Source organism: Ananas comosus, linkage group 2 (genome assembly GCF_001540865.1).
Source record: "Ananas comosus cultivar F153 linkage group 2, ASM154086v1, whole genome shotgun sequence".
Classification (NCBI taxonomy): Eukaryota; Viridiplantae; Streptophyta; class Magnoliopsida; order Poales; family Bromeliaceae; genus Ananas; species Ananas comosus.
The window spans coordinates 3,178,956-3,201,989 of record NC_033622.1 but is presented as its reverse complement, the minus strand read 5'-3'; the positions used below and the strand labels follow the sequence as shown (position 1 = coordinate 3,201,989).

Here is a 23,034-nt window from a genome sequence, read left to right as displayed (position 1 = left end):
CTGAGAACAATAAGACATCTAAGAAAAAAAGTTAGTACTTGCTTTATATTTAAGTAATAAAATAAAAATAATATGTTCTATTTTAAAGCATCAACATATAAAAACTAAGAAAAACTGCAAAATAGATACTTAACTGAAATGTGCTGAATAATGTTAAAACAAAGTAAAAATTACAGAAGAAGTGACCACTCAATCCTAGGATACTACTCAACCCTGGGGGACCGCAATTATCTCAACCGTATAATTTTTAATCCAATGGTCAAAAAGTTGAAAGCATCGACTCTACACTTCAATAGCACCAGTAGCTCTACATTATTACAATATATTATATATATATATATATATATATATATATATATATATTAATATATATATTAACTAGGCTGCTATACTATCGGTAGATGGAGGCCTCCGTGCTACCAAATTGTTTTCGATGATGCGGCTTCCAAATCGACGATCGGCTCTGGGTTAGATTGATCTGCACTATTGAAAGCAATTGAAACTAAATTTCAGATTTTTTCGACATCATTTGACTAATGATCAAACAATCTCAAAATTGACATTTTAATGGCCGGATGTGGTGGTGTTTGTGAGTTTAACGGTGTAAACATCCAAATCCAATGAAAATTTATAGAAAATTCTTTTCACTATTTAGAGTAAGATAAGATATATTGAATTTAAATCTTTTATCATATTTTTATAATTTTATTTTCAGCGCTTAATTTTAGACTATTTATTGAAGGGTAACTGATATCGAAAATTATAAAAATTAGTTTCTAAATACTTTAATAGTGTAGATCAAGTCTAAGGGCCAGCGATCGTCGATTTGCCAAGCCGCATCATTAAAAACAACTTGCTAGTACGAATGGCCTCGGTCGCGACCGTAGTTATAGGCAGCCGCACATATATATATAATATATATATATATAGAAACATAGGACTATTGTATAATAGCACCAAGTCGTTGGTGCTCACAAGTTTTGGCCATTGGATTAAGAGATGTGTGGTTAGAATGATGTGGCGGCCCCTAGGGTTAGAGTGAGTAGTTGGTTGAATAGTATGCATCTTAACGGGTAAATGATCAAAGGGTAATCTAACGCGGAAACTTGGTAGCACAAGTGCTTTGTGCTATTAATAGCATAGTAGCCGGACTATATATATTATATATATATATATATATTATATTATAGAGTTGAGCTGGAATGCTATCGTAGCAAACTAGCTCCGTTGCACTTCATTTGTTTTCGATGATGCGAACCTTTAAATGACGATTCGAGCACGTTGATATGATCTATACCACTGAAGTATTCTAGTAATCAAATTTCAAATCAGTTTCGACATCAGTTAACCTTAATGTAAAGAGTTCAAAATTTATAATCTTTAATGATAGATATGAGAGCGTATTTCTCGTTTACAGTTGTAACTATCCAAATCAATTGAATTTGGTTAAAAATTCTTTAAACTATTCTAGAATCAAATCTAATACTCCTGATCATTATTACAAATTCCTATCATCTATTTTTGAGGATATTAATTTCAACGTTCAATGTTTACGCCCACTTGATGGACAAGAGAACACCATCTCACAAAGCATTAAAATTTGATTTCTAGATACTCCAATAGTATTAGATCATCATTAACAGCGTGCCGATTCATCAATTATGGAGACCCATCATCGTAAAATACAAAAAAAATTGAAAAGATGACACAGGATGCCATTTCGCTACGCATAGTATCTAACTCAAACTAATATATATATATATATTATATATATATATATATATATATATATAATATATATATATTTTGTTTTTTTTTCATCATTGCCAATAACAGATCTAGAAATTCGGTGAGCTCTTTATCCGCCTTCCCGGCAGCCCACTCACCTCAGCAACTGTACACAAAACGTTAAAGATCGTCGGACATCAGTTAAGACAACAAACCCTATGTGATCTATTGGTAGACGTGGGATTACTGATGGAACAAGGCAGGCAGGATTTTTATCCACAGCTAGCAAATGGCTCGATGTAAGAATCGTAAAAAATGGTTTGGATATATACACACCAAATTACTTTTTAGTTTTCTGGCCATAATTTATGGGAGAGAGAGAAACTTCATGAACATTCCTTTGGAGTGGAAAGATTGATATTTAGCAATCGCAAGATATATATATATATATATTATTATATATAGTAGAGAGAGAGAGATGATCGAGAGAGAGAGAGAGAGAGAGTTGATACATACATACTTTCGAATACAACAAGGTTTCAGTTGCCACCCCATTTTGTTTTCAGGATAGACGACTCCAAATCGAGATCACGGTCACCGTTTGAACATATCTCTACACTTTGAAGTGTTTAGAAATCAAATTGTAAAATCGTTTATCGATAATCATTTGACTAATTGATCAATAGGTTTCAAAAATTTGATAATAATGTCGATATGAAGTTTTCTCGATTTAGTGGTGTAAAGAATCAAATCAATTAAATTTTTGTTAGAAATTTTTAAACTATTAAAACAAGATCTATAACTCTGTGATTCTTTGATTACCAGACGTCCTATCATTAATTTTTTAAAACATATTTATTTAGCCGTTCAGTTTTTGTGTCTACTCGATGGATAAGAGAACAACTATCGAAAATATATAAATTTGATTTCTAAACACTTCAAGTGGTATAGATCATGTTCAACGGTGCCGATGTTCGATTTGAAGGCTCTATCATCAAAAAATGGATGTGTGCGAGCCATTTGTATCGATAGTATCTAGCTCAACTATATATATATATATATATATATATATATATATATATATATATATATATTTTCATATGTATAAATTAATAGCGTTCCAGCTAAATTTATTTGTAGCATTCTCTCTCTCTCTAAAAAAATATTTCTTCATATTTTATATTCAACGTATCCAAATGAAATTAAACGTCATGATATTATTTTAAGTCTCACATAAAGAATCCTCATTTTGAGTGCGTGCTTGAATCAACAAAAACAGCTTAATATTTTATTTATATGTCACAAAGTGCAAATTTTCTACAACTTCTTAGTGCCCGAAAAAAAAATCTACACCCGACACTAATAAGCGGAGGGGGCCGAATAGCACCATCCCAAAAACACTCCATAAATAATTATTTATTTTTATATGCTAACACATCAAATATTTATGGAAAAACTTCAAAAACCCCCCTTGTGGTTTCGTGCATTCTCACTTTGCTACCCTGTGGTTTAAAACGTATCAATTTACCCCCCTGTGGTTTCATTTTTATCTTTTCGGAAGCTTTTTCGTTAATATTTCGTTAAATTATATACAAAAAACTTCAGATAACCATCTATATTTATCGAATAGTCACTTTAGTATCCTTTAATTTTAACTTTGTCACTGATTTAAAAAAATAATAATAATAAAATTGATAACAAAAAGATAAAAACGAAACCACAGGGGGGCAAATTGATACGTTTTAAACCACAGGGTAGCAAAGTGAGAATGCACGAAAACACAGGGGGGTTTTTTGAAGTTTTTCCAATATTTATTGAAGAGTTCGAACTCCTCAACGAACTCCGCGAATTCTCGCTATAAAATTTGATATATGCTATATGACCCATCACGCATTTGAATTTTAAAAATCTATTCCGATCTAAATTTTTTTCTTTAAAAAAAAAAAATAATATTATGTTATGAGAAGCTCCTCGGGTAATAAGTTGCATTTTTCCAATTATTGATACCAGTGGGGAGTAGCCGACGGCAGCCGGGCAGCCCCACAATAAACATCTGCTGTCTGTTAGATGGTCTGGATAATAACGCTGGGGCAGGCATGAGAGCTGTCTGGGATCATGCCGATGGATGTCGATGGCGACGTCCGACGTGGTCTGGGGCCCACGCAGAGACTAACTACAGCCAGCGGGGCCGATGTTATTATATATCCGTGGCCTTATCCGTGTGATTTTTATGATACCTCGTGACACCAAGCCAGGAACTGGGCCCCACCTACTCTGCAGAAAAGTATCGCCGTCGCCGTCGCCGTCGCCGTCACCGTTGCTGGCTCCCGTGTTTTGGCCGGGATCATGGATAAGGATGGAGAAGATAGTTGGGATGGTATCCTGAGTTCCGTTTGTTTCGCAGTAGTGGTAGCTAATTAACTCATTGTTAGCGAATTAGCTTGTGTTCAGCTCGGTATGAAGTCGATATCGACTGGCTGTTTAATATGCGAGTCAAGCACAAGCTGGAGTCGGCGCGTTGGCTTTCAGCTCGATAGTGTTTAAATATAGTCCAGCTATTATTTTTTTTTTGTAGATGATAGAAATTCCGAATCGATGATCGAAACCGTTAAAATTGATCTAAAATATTTATAGCATCTAAACACTAAATTTCATAAATTTTAAAATTTGTTATCAAGTTCATTGAAGAGTCAAAAAATAAATAATCAAAAATAAAAAAAACTTTGTGAAATTAGATAGTATATTTTTTCAATTCACAATCGGAATTATCAAACATTATCTATATAGTATAAATAATTTTTTATTAAAAATTCAAACTGTTTGAATTGTTCTCTACCGTTAAAGAAGAAAACGACTCATATAGGTCATAAAAAACTGTCGATTTTATGATCCATTAATTACTATGTAAATAATTTTTAAATCCATAAAATTTAGTTTTTAAACATTTTAAATACTCTAAATCAATTTTAATCATTTTGATCATTGATTTCAAATCTCTAGCATCTAAAAGGATTTAGGGCGATGAAGGCCTCCGTCCTTCAAAAAGGATAATAGTTCGATTATATATATATATATATATATATATATATATAGAGAGAGAGAGAGAGAGAGAGAGAGAGAGAGAGAGAGTCCGGCTACTATGCTATCGATAGCACGGAGCGCTCTGTGCTACCAAGTTGTTTTCGATAATGCGGCTTCCAAATCGACGATCGGCTCCGTTAGACTTGATCTACACTATTGAAAGTATTTGGAAACTAAATTTCAGATTTTTTCGACATCATTTGACTAGTGATCAAAAGATCTCAAAATTGACAATTTTAATGGCCGATGTGGTGTGTTTGTGAGTTTAACGGTGTAAAACAATCCAAATGCGATGAAAATTTTATAGAAAATTCTTTTCACTATTTAGAGTAAGATCAGTATATCTGATCTTGAATTTAAATCTTTTATCATCATTTTTCATGAGATTTTTATTTTCAGCCATTCAATTTTAGACTACTTGTTTGATAGGTAAATAATATCGAAAAATTATGAAATTTAGTTTCTAAATATTTTCAATAGTGTAGATCAAGTCTAACGGAGCCGATCGTTGATTTAGAAGCCGCATCATCGAAAACAACTTGGTAGCACGGAGCGCTCCGTGCTACTGATAGTATAGTAGCCAAGTTCTATATATATATATATATATATATAGGGTGGGGCTACTATACTCATATGAGTATAGAGCCTTTTGTGCTCATAAATTTTCGATCGTTCGGATGAAAAAATGTGCGGCTAGGATGAGAGTGGTTATGGTTAGGTTGATAATGAGCCCCCTATGGTTGAGTGGGTGGTTGGTTGAATAGTATAATCTAACGGGTGAAAATGATTAAAGGGTAGATCTAACGACTAAAAATTTATGAGTACAAGAGGCTCTGTACTCATAAGAGTATAGTAACTGGACTATATATATATATATATGCTATTATACTATCGATAGTATGGGTGGAAATGATCAAATGGTAGATCTAACGGCAGAAAACTCGATAGTATAAAGAGTTTGATACTATAGATAGCACCAAGCACTTGGTGCTACCATGTTTTTCGCCGTTAGATTTAACCCTTTGACTATTTTCACCTGTTAGATTATACTATTCAACCAACAACTCACTCAACCTTAGGGGGCTCACATCATCCTAACCATACAGTTGTTCATCCAAGGGCGAAAAACTTGATAGCACAAAATGCTTGGTGCTATTGATAGCATTCCAGCCTAGTTCTATATATATATATATATATAGTCCGACTAAGATACTATCTATAGTACCAAGCGATTGGTGCTATTAAGTTTTCCGTTGTTAGATTTAACCTTTTGACTATTTTTACCCGTTAGATTATACTATTAAACCAATAACCTACTCAACCCTAGGAGGCCCACATCATACTAACCGTACGTTTTTTCTTCAAAAGACCGAAAACCTAATAATACCAATAGCTTGGTGCTATTGATAGTATTCTAGCCTAGTTCTACATATAGAGTCTGGCTGAAATACTATCGATAACATCAACTGTTTGGTGCTAACAAGTTTTCCGTCGTTAGATTTAACCTATCGACAATTTTAACTCTTTGACCATTTTCCACCTTTTGGATTTTGGGCCAACCCAAATGTAATGATATATATATTTTGTTAATTTCAATTATTAGATTAAAATTCTAATTTTTAAATTTTTTTAAAAATTTTCACCTAGTAATAGGGTTGACGATATAATTAACAATTTGTAATCAAGGTTGTGTTTGATTTGTTAACAAATAAATTAAAAACGAGCTTAATTTTTTGGTTAAATATTTTAACGAATCAGCACGTGATCGAATCATTCAATAAATGAGCGAACATAAGCAAGCCCCAACTCACTGCGTTCGGCTCGTTGGCGACCCTACTTGTTAGTATACATATCATAATAATTCAGGATTAACTCATGCGTTACGTGGAATGCTATTTATACATATTATACACTGGGTAAAATTTTTGTACTTCTACTCATCTAAAGATGACTATGTTTTTCACTACCTTATTATTTTTTTAAAATTTATACAAACTGATAAAAACTTTTAAATCCTTAGATGAATGGGTGTAACATTTACACATTTATGTAGGTGTCCAAATAGCAATTTCCACTATGAAAAATGCTACTTGTGCATCCCAATTGGGCTGTATAAATAGCATTGCTTAAACTAATTGAAGTATTTGATAAATAAAAGTATGGACAAATAATTTAGTATAAAATAGCATATTTGCCCTCAAATATTTTTCAGAATATGATAAATCACCAAACATGTGAAATATAAGATTCTGCTAAAACAAGGAGACGAATATCTTTGGCCAATTTGCATAAAAAATCCACTTATTTTGGACTTGCAAAACCAAACCACCTTTTTCATTTTTTCAGATTCGGTCCGTTTTTCCAGCAAATTGACCAAAATACCCTTAAACATTTTTTTCTCTCCTTTTTTTTTTTCTCTCGTTCTTTTTTTCTTTCTCTTCCCAGAGAGCGGCGGAGAGAGAGAGGACTCTCGCCCACACACCCCCACCTTCCTCGCTTCCGACCCTGCCGAGGCCGCACCGCGACTTTTTTTTTTTCCTCTTTGACTCTCCTCCACCGTTTCCGACGACGACGCCTCTCTCGCCCTTCCCCGCCCTTCTTGTCCTCTCCCTCTCCTTCCTCCTCTGCTGTCTCCGAGGATGACGCATCTTCGCTGGCGCTGACAATATGCCGGTGCATCCTTACCCTCGCCTACACACCCCTGCACNGCGGCGCTGTAGCCTCGGAGCGGGGGGTCCTTAGCGGCATCGTCGCCGGCGTTGTGGAGAGGGGTGACCAAAAAAATTATAAAAAAAGCAAAAAAAAAAATAAAGATAAAAAATTATAGAAAAAGAAGGATGAAGATGAAATTGCATCGTTAACTGAAAAAAAAATTATAAGTTGCATTACTTAAAATGTGAACTGCAGCTTTAAGATGAAAATTACACTCTTTAAATAAAAATTACACTCTTTGGGAGATATTTACACTGTTTCTCCTCTTATTGCACTCTTTCAGATGTAAACTGCATCCATTAAGATGAAAGTTACACTCTTCAAACGAAAGTTGCACTGTTTCTTCTCTTGTTGCACCATTTCTCCTCTTATTACACTATTTTTTTATCTTAAATTGCACCCATTTAAGAGATATTTATACTGTTTCTCCTCTTGTTGCACTGTTTCTCCTCTTGTTGGACTATTTCTTCTCTTGTTATACTATTTCTCCTCTTGTTACACTGTTTCTCCTATAAACTGCACCCACTAAGATGAAAATTATATTCTTTAAACGAAAGTTGCACTGTTTCTCCTCTTATTGCACCATTTCTCCTCTTGTTATACTATTTTTTATCTTAAACTGCACCCATTTAAGAGATATTTATACTGTTTCTCCTCTTGCTGCACTGTTTCTCCTCTTGTTGCACTATTTTTCCTCTTATTATACTATTTTTATCTTAAACTGCATCCTTTAAGAGGAGAAACAGTATAACAAGAGGAGAAATAGTGCAACAAGAGAAAAAACAGTGCAACAAAAGGAGAAACAGTATAAATATCTCTTAAATGGGTGCAGTTTAAGAAAAAAATAGTGTAATAAGAGAAGAAATAGTGCAACAAGAGGAGAAACAGTGTACATTTTCGATGTAATTAAAAAGAAGTTGTAAATTGTTTATTCTGTGGAGTGGTGAGAATATGAGTAATGTGTAACATGCTGTGAAGAGGCGATGCTATAAGAGAAGGGTTTGTTAAAGGAAACTTAGTGACTAAATATCATATTCAACGAGGTGTAGTTGAGGTGTATAGAGTTTCTCAGTTTAAAAAGAAAGTTTATAGAAAAATTTTACATCTTAAGCTGCCATCTAGGAAGATTTCCACAGATTCTTTATAGCTGCCAACTGTATAGTGTTTTTCTGTGCAGTTAACGATGAATTTTATCTTCCATCTTTTTTTTTATGTGTTGTATTTTAATGTTATACGAAAAAAGAATGATAACCTACTCTATAATGTTTCTATTACGTTATTATTTATTTAATTGCTTTAGTTTTTATATCAACAATTAATTGTAATTTGGCCTAACATTCCCTCTCCATAACCGATATGTAGTATTCAGCTGGCGCCGGTAATGAATGTCTTCAGGAATTGTGGTGGGTCTCGAATTTCATTGATGATGGCGCCTAAGGACCCCCGCATTCAAGGTTATGCATTGTGTTAGCTACAACCGGCTTTTAGGCTGGCCGCGGGCGCAAGTGTACTCGATCTCTCGATAGTCTTTGATGTTATGCCAGTTCGGCTTGAAAAATGCAGTTTATCAAAAATAATAATTTTATTTTTATGTTTATCGGCAGGGTTGAGTTTATCGTGAATAGCTTTAAATTCCAAACAAGCAAATTGGATTGATCTAAAGCTCACCTTTGGAGAGATGAAAATAATTAAAAGATGATCCTTAAAAGGTGCCTTTGGAGTTTATATAATTTTTAGATTTTTTTAATGTCAATGGGATCAACAATTGGAAAACATAAGATGCGGCCGGAAGGTGCGAACTTTGATTAGGAGAAATGGATGACATTCAAGATACAGGCAAATAATAAGGAGTTGCGAAGTTTGGACTCTGGGTGAAAATAGAGGTTAAGTTTACGAGGGGGCACGGAGGGATTATATTGAATTTGCGGGAGGTAAACTGTAGTATTCAATGGTGTTGATAGGCGTTTATCATTGTTCGCTAAAAGGACGAGAATTTTTACGAAACAGAAGCTTTGAGTTATAGGAATATTTATCAAATTCCTCATTTTATTGCTCCTAAGCAAACGCGAATATTATACATTTCGGCTGCGAGAAAATTTGGGTGTATTTAGCCAAGAAAAATGAAAAATGAACAGTACGAGGTTATTAGCCAATTCGTGAGAGTAGAGAGCCAAGAAGGTCACAAAGTTAGAAAGAGGTTACTTTCGTGCATGTTGGATTAGACCGATTATGGCCTATGAGAGTAAAGGAAGTGGAGAAATTCAAGTGGATATCTGAGAGGATAATCAAGTGTCAATATTCGAAGAAACCTGCAGGTGATATTGACGCGGGAAGTTAAAGAAAACGAGATAGAAAGTGTAGGCGAAAGTAGATGAGGAAAACATGAGCAGATGGTATGAGGAAAAGATGGAGATTGAACCAATGACACTTGAGGAAGTGATAGCATATGCGTTCAGAGTGGTATGAATATGGAAAGGGGGGGGGTCAGTGTAGGGTCGGGCAAAGCGCGGAAGGGGACGAGATTAAACCATGAGTTAGAGGGAGAGCTGGAGGTGGCTGTAGAAGGCACGGAAGCGGGCCAATAATTAGATGTGATATGGAGGAAAGGAACCGCCGGCACTCCCAATCAATTGATGTGAAAAACGGTAATATTAATGAAATGGAACAATGGGCACGAAAGAGACCCTAGAGACGTCGTCGGTTCTGGAAACGAGTGACAGTAGGAGAAGTGCGTAAGGGGAAAAAAGAATATACAATCAGAGATGGTTAGAAACGTAAGGGCACTTGACATCCCGGATCACCAAGCCGAGGCTCGCAATGGATCGCCAGAGCGGTGAGAAGGTGGCCCAGGGGAGTATGCACAAGTAATGCTGTATGTGAGAGCGAAGGAGCAGAGTGTCGACCGGATAAAGATCCAAGGGTAATAGGTACAAAATGATGAAATGGATGGGGGAAGGGTCCAGAAAGGCCAGGGCTGCCGGTTCGAAGATGCGTCTGGACGTCTCCATCGGAGTGCCAAGGAGGGAGGAGGCCCCGTGCGAGGCAGAGGAGTGAAGAAAATGCAGTCGAGGGGTGGAGGGAAAAGGAATTGGAATAGATGAGAACTAATGAGGGGAAAATGAGAGACGCAAGCGAAAAGGAAGGACGCGGTTGCGTAGTGCATTGTGGACTCATGCAAGTAGCAAATCGAGCGTCGTCTGATCGGAATAGCGGAGGAGCAGTCAGGAGAGCGGAAGAAAAAAAAAAAAAAAAAGGTGCTGGTATATATGATCAGCAGCAAAAATCGATCAGGGGATCGGAGGCGGGGAAGGTGCGAGGGTATGCGGGCGAGGGTAAGGATGCGCCGGACAAGCCGCCTCCTTCGCCTTCGCCGCTCTCTAGGAAGAGAAAGAAAAAAAGAACGAGAGAAAAAAAGAGGAGAGAGAAAAAGGTATAAGGGTATTTTTGTCAGTTTGCTGAAAAAGCGGACCGAATCTGCAAAAATGAAAAATGTGGCCCAGTTTTGCAAAAGCCCAAAATAAGTGAATTTTTTATGCAAATTGGCCAATATCTTTTACAAAGCAAAAGCTCTTTGCTTCCAAAAATTAAACTGTTTGCTTTAATTACACAAGAAACTTCTTATGTTAGACAAGTTATCATTGAATAACTTATTCCAACATTCAGACGGGACCTTAGGCAGTGTTTGGTTTGAAAACAAGGGAAAGAATAAGTTCTTGTTCCCCTCTTTATTTTCAAACGCTGTGTTTGGTACCAGAGAACAGTAGTTCTTAGATTTCTGGAATAAACTGGTATAAGGCTGGAACTGCCGTTCCTCCCTTTTCCTTGGAACAAGTTTGTTCCCAGGTGGAAACGAAGTTAATTAAAATCTAAATTTAGTTTTAATTATGGTATTAAATCATTAGTTAATCTAATTAATATATTTAAATTATTATTTATTACTTAAACAATAAAATAATTAATTAGTTTATTATTTATAATTAATTATTAATAATTTAATTTATTTATCCATAAACTAATATTTATATTGATCAACCATTAATATTTATATTAATTTAATTAAATTTTTTTGCTAGTTATCTAGCTAAAATAATTTATTAACTAATTAAAAAGTTAAATTATGTTTTATATTTAATTAATTAATTAATATATTTTTATTATCTTATACAATATTCATAGCTAATAAATTTACTAATTAATAAATTATTTTTAAGTAATATTTTGAAGTTAATTAATTAGATAAAATAATTTTAATTTAAAATTATAAACTCTTATTTTCTTTATTTCAATCTAACTATTCAAACACTATTTACTTTATTTCTAGGAACAATCCAATTTTCATCTAAATACAAAATTGGTCTAATTCTTGCTTGTACGTGAACTTGTATCTATTTCTGAAATAAACAATTCTTACTTATATTCGAACCAAAGGCATAAGTAAAAATTTTCATATGAAATAAATTATCATCTATTCCGATATCGAAAAACAAATTATTGTAGTGTTTGGAGGCATAATCATCTCACTCAACAAATATTTTTTATGCTTTCAGCAAAACTTCCTCTTTCATAAATGAAGAATATGATAAAATGTCTAGTACATTAACTTAATTAACATATTCAGCCGTCCCTAGAGCAAGTGGCAAAGGACTTGGTGGTTGGTATCTGAGATCCAAGTTCAAATCCTAGTTAATTCACATTTTCAGCTAAGTTTATTTCTAAATAAAATAAACGAAACGAATAGCGTGCTACCTATCTCTCGAAAAAAAACATATTCAGCCTTCAAAAATCAAACCCCTAACGTCAAATCATAAATAAAAAAATCTTTATATCAAACACAATAGCACTAGATAACTAAATATTTTGACATCCAAATAGTATACAGAAAATTCCTTCCGAGATTGGAAGGCAAGAGTTTGATTTAACTCCTATGAGATGGTCTTTGTATCCGTATGTAATTCAATCGCACAGTACATTTTATCTACGAAACGATTTATTTGATTATGAGAAAATGAATTGAAAAATAAATATAATATGCCTTCCTAGACATTTGATCATAGTCTTCTAATCTGCTAATTAATATTGTGAGCTTCTTAAATAAAAGAATATATATATATATATATAGAGAGAGAGAGATGAGAGAGAGAGAGAGGGAACTAAATATTCATGCATTTAAACAAGATTCCAAATTAATTTGGTCTTCTTGGCGCTTGAAAAATAGTACCACATGATAAGCGTTCGGGCCATATGATCAAACAGCGAAAACAAACAAAAGGTGATATATGGTACACGAGGAGCCGAGGAGAAGAACGCCAAAACAGAAGAGCGGTTTAGATAGGGACGGTTAGAGACGTGGAGGAAGAGTTCCTTGACGAGTAAAATATCAGCCGAAATATAATCCGGAGAAATAGGGACATGGCTAAAAAATCTCTGCAATAAGAATCTCCTAGTAACTACAGGTGGAAGAATATATTGGTATAAATAAGAAAAAGGGCGTGTATGATGGGATCCTTCATAGAGCAAGCGACCACAGTAAGCTTCAATTCCTGTTTTTTTTTTTTTTTTTTTTTTTTTTTTCTTGACAGATAGGTACTACCTGCTTCGTTTATTTCATTTAGAAATAAACTTAGTTAGAAATGTGAATCAACTAGAATTCGAATTTGGGTCTCGAATACCAACCACCAAGCCCTTTGCCACTTACTCTAGGGACGGTTGGTATTATAATTGTTACGAAGCAGATATTTTCATTCACTACCATATTTTAGGTTACGCTTGTTGGGTTCTAAGTAAAATTATTTTTTTTCATAAAAATATTTTTATGGATTTGAAAAAATATCAAAGTTTTCATTTTTTCGCAGTTTTTGATGGAAAACAAAAATTCAAGCTATGCGAAATTATTTTCATTCATTTTTTTCACCGAAGCAAACAAAAATATATATTTTTTTGCTTTCAACCAAATAAATTTTCATGAAAAATTATTTTTTTTTTCTATAAACCAAACATTACAAATGTAACATTTTTTTCCACTGAAAATTTCTTTTACGAAAAATTATTTTTCATAATTTTAATATAATAATGAACCTAGTGACATGCTAACTAACGTACTTTATTAATTTGCAAACCAATTTGGACTTTAATGAATGGTTAGCAATCCGTCGACAGCACATGTTAGGTAACATGCCATTTATGAAGAATTGGAGAAAATTTTCTAATTATTATTATTATTATTATTTTATTTTTGTTATTATTTTATTCTTATTTATTAATATTTATTAATATTTATTTTCATAAATTGATGGAGCTTATGGCATTTATGGGCAACCTTTTCTTATACTTGATTCTCTACTGTTCATAGATATGAACGCTGTGTAGAGATTAAGTGAGAAAAATAAAAGTGAGTGGAAAAGAACTTTCTTTTTATTTCAATTTCAATTCTATTTTTTTTTTTTTTTTATCTCTTCATCGTCGGGTGTTGAAAGTTTCACCGTTAACCTCATCTGCGTTCGGAGTGTGTTTGTTTGGGTGAAAGTGAGGGAAAAGTGGAGAAGAGGGAAGTTATTTACGCCGTAAACTATCACTTCCGTTGTTTGTTTTGCCGTAATTAATTTTATTACGGCCGAAAGTCGAGTTCATCCAAAATAGAATAATTGACTTCGCCCTCCCACGGGGCGAACTCAATTTCGGTGAAGTGCAAAGAGGCAAAGGAGCTTGTTAAATTTGGTTAGGTAATGTGATCAAATTTGGTTAGGTAAGTTTTAATATATTTTTTGTCTAATTTGTATATTTAGAAAATGATAAAAAATGAATTTGTTAAATGTTAATAATTTTTTAACTTTAGAATTTTATTTGTTGCATTATTATAATTTATATGCAAACAAATAATATAATTTTTAAAAATTTTATTTTATAATTATACATATATATAATTATATACATATATAATTATATTAATTTTTATTTATTATAATTTAGTATTCACTAAGTTACAAAATAGACAATAATATCACTTCGGAGGTAAGTATACCGGAGATGGAGAGCTACACTTTCTACTTCCTACCAAACAAACAACAGAACTCACAAAACAGCACTTCCACAGTTAGAAACAAACAGCGGAAGTAAATTAATTTTCACCTAAACTCCACTTCAACCCAAAGTTCACTTTCACCCCAAGTCTACTTACGTTGAAACAAACATGCCCTCGTGCTCAAAAGAGGAGTTCCGGTTGTACCCTGGGGCGGTGTTTTTGTTAATCCCGCGCGGAGGACGGGAATTCGGAGGATGGGAATAGGCCTTAGGGCAGTGCAACACACGCTTCCGAATCAATCAAATAATTTATTTGAATTTTAGCATTTATTTGTAAATTTGATTTTATCTTTATTATAAAATTAGTGAGATAATTAATCACAATTGAATTTTTAGTATGGTTTTTCCCTAGCAGAATCCAATGAGATGGTTTATAACAAAATAATATAACGTACAAAATTTATTTACACTATAAATAATTTTAAATAGGTTATTCAACCTTTAACTTTAAAATTTAAGTTAATTATAAATAAATATGGATCGACAGTTGAATCATTCTTTTTTTTTTTTGCACAATGCATATTGTCCATATTCTCTATTTATTTTTAAGAAATTAGGAAGGGGAGCCAATAGAGATGTAAGTTATTTTTAAATTTCAAATCATTCTTAATTTTTTTTTAATTGTTAAATACATTTGCACGTACACTCAGCTAGTAATTTAATATGTTCGTATTTATTTTATGGTTGTTATCATGATTGATTAATTTGTAATGCATTCGGGCTAAGTAATAGCTCATAATATTTGTTAAAAAACTTTTAAATGAGAAGCATGTTTGCATTTTTATATTTGTTCTAAATAAAAACTTTAAATATAAGAATTACGAGCAATTCATTACTCATTGTTGCACTGTTTATACGAAATTTTTATTAAAAAAATAAAAAATAAAGCCGATACCAAATATGCCAAAATTTTAAATTTGACGGTATATTTATCCATCCATATATAAAGAGCATTGCTCTTTTGTCCTCGGAAAATACTTAAAAAAAAGAGTATAGAACTTACATCCTCTATCCTAGTGTTAATAAAAATTCAAATAATTTTTAATAAAAATAAAAAAAATTAATGTGACAAGTAAAAAATATTAATCGTCTTGAGATGGAGTGGGTGTAAGATGTACACCTCACTTTAGAGCATAGTTAGTTAATTCGCGAATTATTCGGGAATTATTTATGAATTATTAAAAATCCGAATAAAACAGTTCATATACAATTTATTTTCAAAAAATCGGAATAAAACGTGGATTTTTGGGTTAGATTTATTATTTGCGAACAATTCGCATATGTCGAATTATTCGACCAAAAAAAAGTGCAAAATTTTTTAATAAAATTCCTTTTTGAATTATTCGCGAATTATTGCCGAATTATTTACGAATTATTCACGAATTATTGAAATATTTTATAAACTTCCGGAATATGTACATCATGAAAAGAAATGAAGATAGAAACGACAATAAATTTTGCTATTGCTTTCTTTACTTAATCTACTTTATTTTGTACCTTTTTATTTTTATATTCTTAAAAATTTATAACTATATATGCTAGTAGCATAAATGTAGAGAAAAAAGCTTAGTTTAATAGCCGAATTTTTTATCCTCCTGAATTTTCAATTGGTGAATGTATAATTTTCGTATAAATCGTGTATCCGAATAATTGGCGAACTCTTTTTTAAACCGTATTTTCAACGATTTTCGAAATTAAGATACGAATTTTATTCAAATTATACTCGTACTGAATTTTTGCCGAAATCAGAATTAACTAACTATGTTTTACAGTGTATTTGTAGCATTGCTGTTACAAATAAAAATTCTTTAAAATTAGTATTTACATATAAGTATTTATAAATTTTTGTATTTACACACTATTTACATGTAAGTTTATTGAACTTTTAGAAATTTTAAAAATTGTGAATGCTTCTTCATAAAAATGTTTGTATACATAGAACTCCATCAATAGTATGTTAATTAAAAAGTTGTTTTACATTGTAACATCTATAAAATGCTATTTAATTACGTTAAATATTTGCCTGTATATATGATGAAAAAAAATATGTTGTGTATGATATTAAGAAGAATTTTACGGTTATAACACTCTAAATTTATTTATTTAGTTTACCTAAAATTTTATATAAATACTTAATAAAATGTATTTGTATATTTCCTACTGTAAAAAAGTCTTACACTATTATTGCTCTATAAAAGTCACTATTTAAATTTGTTGTTTCTATTATATGCAACTTTTTTTTATATATGTTGCTGCAGAAAAGTCTTACACTTACAGCCTTATAAAAAGTGCTAACAGAATTTGCTTTTTCTGAATATCGTATGCAAACTATTTGGTATTGGTCATGTAAGGATTAGGCATTTATAACATATAAAATGCAATTTCTATCTATACAGTTATGCAAAATTAACCAGTTATAAATTTATAAACTATAAAATAATATATATAATTGTTTTATAAATATTTTATCTGTCTAGCGTAGAGCGTGGATTCGCCACTGGTGTTGCTGTGACTAGACCTGGTAGTCTCAACCTATGCCCGTTGGTTATCCGGAAATTTACGAGTATGTGTACCAACTATTGTAACCCAAAAAGTTACAAATAAAGCACCGACTGTCCCTAGCGCAAGTGGCAAAGGACTGATCATTTCTAGCTAATTTTATCTCTCAAAAAAAATTACGGATAAAACGGGTGGATACCTATTAAGTTGTGGGTATTTTGGGTAATCCACGAATACCTGCACATATATTTTTTAATTAAAATTATTTTTTAATTAAAAAAATATATTTTGATTTACCCATCCAAAAAATTCTAACCCTAATTTCTTATCAAGTGGATTTTATATTATGAATTTTTTTAAATATTTTTATTGTATATTATGATATTTTAAGTAATGAGTTATGTTACGTTTTATATATACGAGTGAAGACCCGCGCTTCGCAGCGGGAAATATACGAAAAAAAATCAAAATAAATAATTAAATATTTAAATTTTAAAATATTTTATTATTCAAAATTTAAATTTAAATTTAGAATATAAAATGTTGAAGCTTAAAATTTAAATTTTAATATATCAAATTAAAATTTCAATATTTAGAATTTAATATTTAGATTTTTAAAATTCAATTTATAATTATATATATATATATATATATATATATATATAGAGTTGAGCTAGAATACTTGTAAAAGTATTATGTGAGTGGTGCTTTTGAGTTTTTAGCCATTGGATGGAGAGATGTGAGGTTGAAATGATGGTGGTAGGTGGNTATATATATATATATATTTATATAATATTCAAATTTTAATTGTTGTATTTAAATTTAAAGTTTAAATTTAAATTTTTATTTTTTTGTATGTGAATCACAATACTAAAAAAAATTTGGGAAAGGGAAAAAAAAAAAAAGAAGAGAATGAGAGAATATATATTCTATCTCTCTCTCTCTCTCTCTCTCTCTCTCTCTCTCTATATATATATATATATATATATATATAAATTTATAATGGGGGGATTTCGTCGAACACCTTACGGGCGGCGACGGGAAGGCGGCATCGCGCGTAGAGGGAGATGAGGTGGTTGCAGAAGGGGGGAGACCCAGGGCGGGAACGCGCAGTCGCGCCGGTGGATCCTCCGATATATGAGTGGGATGTTGGCGCCGTCGAAGGGGAGCTGTCCCGCGAGGAGCACGAAGAGGATGACCCCGCACGACCACGCTTCGGCGCGTGCCCCGTCGTACCCGTAGCAGTAGAAGTGAAACCCAGAAATTTACCGCATGCTTGAAAAAGCCTAGAAGTGTACGATTCACTTCATTTTACAATTTGATACTCAGATAAATAATCCAGGGGACTAACACAAATAAGGGGGAATAAAAACTCATTTTCAAGTTAACTTCTTTCGCTGCACACTAATAAATTCTACAAACATAGTCCAAATCTCACATAATTTATCTTGGAAAAGCAACTCCGTTTTCACAAAATGAGCACTAATTACTATCTTGCATACAAAGAGCATCTCAAAAGAAATTAAAAAAAAAATGAAGCTGAGAGAGAGGATGAAATGCCGTAGAAAAAATATATGTTCGTACAATTAAAACAAACTAATCCTATGGGCCCTTACAATAAATAAATGAAATTAAAGCTCCTATGGCATCTAACACACCCAAGAGAAAGTCTCAGAGCCATTAATAAACAGTACCGCGTAGGCCGAGGCCCCGCACGCAGTACATAGGCGCCCGTCGCGGCCGCGCTGCTCCGCGAGGGCGGCGACCGCTCCGCGAGGGCGGCGAGCCCGAAGTCGGAGAGCTTGAGCGCGCCGTCGCGGGCGAGGATTAGTTTAAAAAATTATTAATAATTATTAATAATTATAATTATATATTATTAATATATAATTAATATATAATTATTAATAATTATATATTATATAACATTATTGATAAATTTAATTAATTAATTAAATTTATAGAGTTTAGAAATTAAAAATTTTAAACTTTAAAATTTAAAAATTAGAAAAAATATTGTATACTAACAGTTAAATTTCAAATTTAAATATAAAAATATAAAATTCAGAAATTAAAATTTTAAAATCTCTCTCTCCTCTCTCCCTTTCTCTCCCAGTCTCCCTCTCTGTCATTCTCCACCTGGCTCTCTCTCTCTGCTCTCTCTCTCCCTCCCTTTCTCTCTCCCAGCGTCTCTCTTTCTCTCTCTCTTCCCCTCTCTCCCTCAGCCCCTCTCCCCAACGCGCCCCCCCCAACCCGGTGCTCGCGCCGTGCCCGCGCCCCGCATGCCCGCGCCGCGCCCCGCCCGGCTCGCCCGCACCGCCAGCTCCCCGCACCCCCGAGCCGCGCCCTGCCCCGCGCGCAAGCACCTCCCTGCGCCCCGCGCCCCGCGCCCGTGCCAGCCCCCTCGAGCCCGTCCTGCCTGCCACCCCGCGCCGGCGCCGGCGCCCCGCGCCGCGCCCGCAGGGAGGCCCTCGGTCCGCGCCCGCGTTAGCGTCGGCGCGGCCCCGCGCCCTCGCCCGCTCCTCCGCCTCCCGCTGCCGCCTGCCCGCGCCCGCGCCCCTGCCTCCCGCTGCCACGCGCCCGCGCTTCCTCCCCCGCCGCCGCCCGCCCGCCCGCACTGGGGAGAGGGGCAGAGAGAGAGAGAGAGAGAGAGGGGGGGGAGGAAAAGAGGGGAAGAGAGGGGGGGAGAGAGAGGGAGAGAGCAGAGGAGAAAGGGGGGTCGTGGTGGGAGAGGGAGAGAGCAGAGGGTGAGGGAGAGGTAAAGAGGTGGCGGGAGAGAGAGAGACTCTCTCTCCCGCGCGCGCGGGCCCCTTGGTCCCCCCTGTGTCCCCTCTCTCTCTCTCTCTCTCTCTCCCGCGCGCCCCCGCGCGCGGGGGGCGCGGGTCGGGTACCCTGGGCCCGCCGTGTCCCCCCTCTCTCTCTACACGCGGGCCCTTGGGGCCCCCGTGTCCCCCCCTCTCTCTCTACCTCTCTCTCTCTCTATCTGCTCTCTCTATCTCTCTCTCCCTCTCTCTCTGTCTGCTCTCTCTCTCCCTCTCTCTCTCTCTCTCTCTGTCTGCTCTCTCTCCCTCTCTCTCCCTCTCTCTCTTTGTCTGCTCTCTCTCTCCTCTCTCTCTCTCTCTTTTTCTCTTCCTCGTGAGCGCGGAAGCCCCCGCGAAATGCGGGGAGGGCGCCGTACATACTCGGCTTTCATTATTTGTATTGATGTGTGTGTGTGAGAGAGAGAGAACAAAAAAGAAAAAAAAAATGCGGGTAGCCGACATACCCACCAACCCATCCGCGGGCTAGTATGGGTAAAGATGTTGGCTACCCAAAAAATTACAGGTAAATTTTACCAATACCCAAGTAATCCGCGAGTACAATGACCCACCGGCGGGTTATCCAACTCGCCCGTTTGCCAGGTCTAGTTGTGACGTCCCATTTCCCAAGAGATCATTCATTGTAGGACTACTCTAATCCTAACACACTTAACTCTTTTAAGGTCATCTACCCATCGCCTAAAATGTTATATCCGATCGGATTAAGAAATTTAGTTATATTATATTTCATATATAAAATTATTTTTAAATTCTAGCAGTGTCACATTTCTTTCCTTTTCTAGGCTCTGACGTTATTGTCAGACTTAAGCACACTCACAACTATCAGGATGATATGAGGCTCGTCTCGCTAGCTTTAGCTGATATTGTGGGTAGTCGTGCTCCGCCCACAACAGTTGTCAACTATTGGGTCAGTTATTCTAAAACAACTCTATCTCTAGCACGCTTAATCCTTTTAGCTTCTTGCGTCTAATCACCATCCAAAATATTATGACTAAGTTAAGAAGCTTAGTCCTGTTATATCTCATATATAAGACTATCTTAAATTGTAGGGGTGTCGCAATTGTAATAATTGGCTCATACTCGGATTTGAACTTGACCAAATGTGAATAGAATCAAGAACCATATATTGCTATCCCTTTTCTCCTTCCAAAGACAAAAATGTTTCCATCAGTTAGCATCTCCCAAAGTTAATGCAGTAAAAGAGATCTAGAAGAGGGCATATAGTTGACTAAAGCATATATATTCACACACGCGTAATTTGATCTTTTCCAAACCATGACCCTTTCATAAGTTTCATTGCTTTTTTCTTCTTTTTTTTTTTTTTTTTTTTCCATATAGTTACAGCTCATTTGATGATGACTTGAATCAACTAGTGCCTACCAAGAGAAAATAACAAGCATGGTTGGGGAAAAAATTAATTGTTTGAAGATGTGTCGACTGAGGGCTTATTCTTTGCTTAGCTGGACCTTCTGGAGAAGTGCTAGTCGAGTACGTAGGGCGAGATTTCGAGTTCAATAGTCGTCATTCTTATTTGTGGTCTGTAATTGGTACCGGCGCTTTTGATCGTAGATTTTTTTTTATGATATTATATGATGTTATATGTCATAGTGAAAAAGCACTATATTACAATTTATTCAGAAGTGGAGTGTGAATCACTCAAGCTTAACTCAAAAGCTTAAACTGGATAGACGGAAAAATCTGTCACATTATGTACAAAAATTAGGCCCGACCGTAATTTGTATCTCTACTTTCTAAATTGCTAAATGCCATATAAACTGCTATAGTTGAAGGAAAAAATAGAAGCAGAAGTACGGCAAAAACTTGCGCTCAATTTTAGATTCATTTATTTATTTCTCTTGAGATCAAAAGTAGAAGCTCTTATGTATTGCCATATCTTTTGAAGTAGAGAAATGTTAAAAAAAAAAAGAAGAGAACTAGTATGTTATCTTTCTCTCACAATAATATAAATAAATAAATGCTATTTGTATATTAAAAAAGTGGTTCTAAATTGTACAACCTCCTTTTTTAAGAATTCAACACACCTTTTCAAGTTTTAACTACTTTCTAAATGGTGGTGGCGTTTATCTCTGAACAGGGATCATAGTGGAGCATTCTTATTAGAACTTTATATTATAAAAAGAGAAAACCTTTAAGTGAAGGAAGGACGTTTCAACCTGCTTCACAATGGTGGAAGAGTGTGCTTTCTACTAAAGATACCTTTAAAAGTGGCGTATGCTTTGATCTCAGTGACGGATTGTCTATTGACTTTCAGGGCTTGTTTGGTTCATCTATTTTGGGTATGGAATGGGAATCGGTTTGATCAAATCCGGTTAATTTTGTTTGGTTCGCATGAATCGGTTTGGGATTCTCGGACTGAAATGGGAATGACCCATTAGCCTTCAACTTGATTCTGGTCTTCTAGTCCGGATTGAGATTTCATTCCGGAAGCCCACTAAATTCTCAAAGCCAATGTGACCATCTCACCCTCCTTCTCTCCACTCCTTTCTCATCAAAAAAAAAAAAAAAACCTATCCTCTCTCAAAACCTATCCCTAACCCACATCAATAAAAATTTTTAAAAATAAATTTGATATTTTTTTTTGAAAAACTTATTAGAGAATAGTATTATATTTTTCATAAATTTTAAATAATATAAATTTATATTTGAAAGTAAAATTAGTATTATAGTATTCTATAATTTTTTTAATTTATATGAACCAAACAATGAGCTGTGAATAACTCATTCCAATTCCAAATCCATAAATAAACCAAACGACTTGGGAGAGTGGGTCATTCCAATTACCATTCCAATTCATTCTCATTCTATTATCCATTCCAATTCCACCATTGAATCAAACAAGCCCTTAGTCTCATAAGTGATATGACGACGCTCCTCTGAAGATCTTTTTATTGGACATTTATGAGAAAGTAGCTATGAAAGGACTTCTAATGAAGGAGTGTCGCTCACTACAAAGTTGGAGGTGGAGAAAAATCTTACGAGAGCTGGGGTCGAGAGGGGTGACTACAGAATCAAAGAATTCAATAATTTCCTTTCAAGTTTTCATGTTTTAAACAGGCCTGATGAAATTTGATGGAGATGGAATGCAAGAAGATATTTCACC

At 34.6% G+C, this 23,034-nt stretch overlaps 1 long non-coding RNA gene across 1 annotated transcript; it reads left to right on the top strand.

Moving 5' to 3' along the window:
- On the top strand, nt 12,680–21,498 carry LOC109725520. The gene is made up of 2 exons (XR_002220293.1): nt 12,680–13,047; nt 21,252–21,498. It is a non-coding gene; the product is annotated as an uncharacterized LOC109725520 (long non-coding RNA).